Source organism: Oryx dammah, unplaced genomic scaffold (genome assembly GCF_014754425.2).
Source record: "Oryx dammah isolate SB20612 unplaced genomic scaffold, SCBI_Odam_1.1 HiC_scaffold_25, whole genome shotgun sequence".
NCBI lineage: Eukaryota > Metazoa > Chordata > Mammalia > Artiodactyla > Bovidae > Oryx > Oryx dammah.
In genome coordinates, this window is record NW_024070209.1 from 7780444 (window position 1) to 7784106 (window position 3663).

The 3663-nt window shown below is 36.3% G+C and overlaps 1 non-coding gene across 1 annotated transcript; it reads right to left on the reverse strand.

Annotated features, from left to right (window-relative positions):
- Window positions 1-2159: 2159 nt before the first annotated feature.
- On the reverse strand, window positions 2160-2263 carry LOC120852388. Its single transcript, XR_005718561.1, has one exon. It is a non-coding gene; the product is annotated as a U6 spliceosomal RNA (small nuclear RNA).
- Window positions 2264-3663: the final 1400 nt, after the last annotated feature.

The window sequence follows — 3663 nt, forward strand, 5'->3', positions numbered from 1 at the left end:
ATCCCTGGGTTGGGAAGATCCCCTGGAGAAGGGAATGGCATATTCTTACCGAGAGAATTCCATGGACAGAGGAGCCTAGTAGTCACAAAGAGTTGGACACGACTGAATGACCTTCAGTTTTTCTTTTCACAGGATGCAAATGACTATTTCTCTAGCATTTCTAGTTTGAAGAAAAGTCTGTTGGTCTAAAAGGAGAGAAGTTAAGTTCAAATCAATAAGAGGTTCTTGTTTGCTTTTATTGAAAGCATTGCAACAGTCCCCAATGAAGGAGCTCTGCCATTGCTTACATGATGATCTAATAAGAAATTTTGTTCACCTTTGAGGTTTTTCATTGTCTGAAAAGTGAAAGTGTTGGTTGTTCAGTTGTGTCCAACTCTCTGCAACCCAATGGACTATAGCCTGCCAGGCCCGTCTGTCCATGGAATTTTCCAGGCAAGAATACTGGAGAGGGTTGCCATTTCCTCCTCCAGGGATTGAACCCAGGTCTTCTCCATTGGTAGGCGGATTCTTTACCACCAAGTCACCTGGGAAGCCCTTAATTGCCTGAGCTACTTAATTATCCATGCCTTTTAAAAAATCTTTCTTGGATAAAGGTTTTTATTTCTTTAAAAATTTAATTTGATTTTTTTTAGTTCACCAATGTAAAAATATTTCTGTAAGTCTTTCAGTGAAGACTTATCATCTACTTGTCCTGTCTTCACCCTAATTCTCAGAAGCAATGATCTTCAACACTTGTAGGAATTTCTTACTGTCTTTATCTCCATATTTTAAACATAGTTTGTTCCTTTATTTTTCATATTATATCTCCTTGATGTTTACATTTAGATATGATTCAATGACTTCATAGTATCTTGCTTGTAATTAGACTAATATTAAGTAATTCTGCAACGTTTACAAATATTGTGTATGGCTAAGCTACAAAGTATGCAACAATTGGGTTTTATTTCTTTTACAGTATTTTTACTTTTTCTGTTTAAAATAATATTATTGTCTTTATAGTTAATAATTTTTTTGTGTATGTGAAGAGGTATATATTATGCATACTGCTTTTTATAGATTATTACTATTATTTTAGTGAATGTCCACATCTAGAAATTAAACATGTTATTTTTATTTATTATAGTTCAGTATAAATTAGTATATCTATCATCTTCCAAACAAAGCAAAGGCTTAAACCTCACTGAATTTAATTATACTTCTCTTATGCATCAATTTCATGAATTTTTTAAATTAATTAATTTATTGGAGGCTAATTACAATATTATAGTGGTTTTTGCCATACATTCACATCAATCAGCCATGGGTGTACATGTGTCCCCCATCCTGACTCCCCCCCACCTCCTTCCCCATGCCATCCTTCAGGGTCATCCCAGTGCTCTGACCCTGAACACCTTGTCTCATGCATCGAAACTGGACTGGCAATCTATTTTACATATGGTAATATACATGTTTCAATGCTGTTCTCTCAAATCATCCCACCTTCATCTTCTCCCACAGAGTCCAAAAGTCTGTTCTTTACATCTGTATCTCTTTTGCTGTCTTGCATATAGGGTCATCATTACTGTCTTTCTGAATTCCGTATATATGCATTAATAGACTGTATTGGTGTTTTTCTCTCTGGCTTACTTCACTCTGTATAATAGGCTCCAGTTTCATCCACCTCATTAGAACTGATTCAAATGTATTCTTTTAAATAGCTGAGTAATATTCCATTGTGTATATGTACCACAGCTTTCTTACCCATTCATCTGCCAATGGACATCTAGGTTGCTTCCATGTCCTAGCTATTGTAAACAGTGCTGTGATGAACACTGGGGTACACGTGTCTCTTTCAATTCTGGTTTCCTCGGTGTGTATGCCCAGCAGTGGGATTGCTGGGTCATATGTCAGTTCTATTTGCAGTTTTTTAAGGAATCTCCACACTGTTCTCCATAGTGGCTGCACTAGTTTGCATTCCCACCAACAGTGTAAGAGCGTTCCTTTTTCTCCACACCCTCTCCAGAATTTACTGTTTGTAGACTTTTTGATAGCAGCTATTCTGACCGGTGTGAGATGGTACCTTATTGTGGTTTTGATTTGCATTTCTCTGATAATGAGTGATGTTGAGCATCTTTTCATGTGTTTGTTAGCCATCTGTATGTCTTCTTTGGAGAAATGTCAAAAATATGGACTGCTTCACGAATTTGCGTATCATCCTTGCTCAGGGGCCATGCTAATCTCTGTATCATTCCAATTTTAATATATGTGTTGCCGAAGCGAGCACTGAATAATTTCCTTTCAATTCAATGGTTATATCCTTGGAAGGACTCAGATTTGGGGCTGGTGGCTTTGTGAGCCTCTAGTTCTCTGTGTAGAATTAAGTGTCCCTTGCTCCCACCTAATCCAGCCTAACCAAAACATAAAGCTTGGCAAACAGAGAATGGACTGTATTTCTGATTCTTCTTATTACCTAGGGAAGTGTCTTTTGTATAGTATAACCTAAATGCATTTTCCCTGTGGTCCCACCTGTAGACAGTCACACATACCACTGGATCCACTAAGTTTGCAGAGAGCCCTGCGATTTCTTAAGTCCATCCTGGGAATATGAGACCTGGATCTACTTACTCTGTAAGGTTATTAGGTTTATAAATATATTTCTAAGGTATTTTATATATTAATATTACAAACATATATAATATTTTAAAGTATGTTGAATCTTGTGGTACAACTAAAATATATATATAAAAATACTACTTAAACATTTTAAGATGCTGTCAAAAATACATGTGAAACATTTTCAGAAATGTTATTTCAAAATTTCAGGGAAATTTTGTACTGACACAGGTAGTTAATACCAAAAGCTGCTGCCAATTTCTCTCATTCACAGAATAGTCTTTTTTGTTGAATGAATAAAACACATCCTCTAAGACAATTATGACAAAATGACAATTATATAGGAGAGGGAAAAGTATTGGAGCTGTTTCATGGACTGGATCCAGTTCCAAAAGCTGGACTTTATTTTATTTTATTGAAACTGAATATAGAGTCTTTATATGAGCCTTTTAGAAAATTTCTCAAGGGAAATAATAAATGACCAATAAAAGCAGAAATGCTGTTTTTAGAAGAGATGATCTCAGTTCCTGATGAATGGTTCTTATGTATTTATATCTTTGTGAAATGAAAGTGAAGTGAAAGTGTTAGTTGCTCAGTTGTATCCAACTCTTTGCCACCCCGGGCTGTAGCCCAGCAGGCTCCTCTGTCCATGGAATACTGGAATGGATTTTCCATTTCCTTCTTCAGGGGATTTTCCCAAGCCAGGGATCAAACCCAGGTCTCCTGCATTGCAGGCAGATTCTTTACCATATGAGCCACAAGGGAAGCCCATATCCTATGTAAATATATTCATTTTTTTGGATACTTTAGTGATGGAGTTGATATGTCCTGTTAGAAAATCTGACTCTAAGAGATCCTGAGAAAAATCACGTATGGTCAAGAGCAGGACTGTGCTTTGCCCTCACTAAGGAGCTTCTTCAAATAGCTGTTTCCTTTCATTTCCTACCAAACTTAAGAATTGCAGAGGGTCAGTTCTGATATCTGTGCAATCAAAACAAGCTAAACGAATAAAGTCTTACCATAATTTTTTTTCAAGTACTATTTCAGAGACTATAAGGATTAATCTTTATG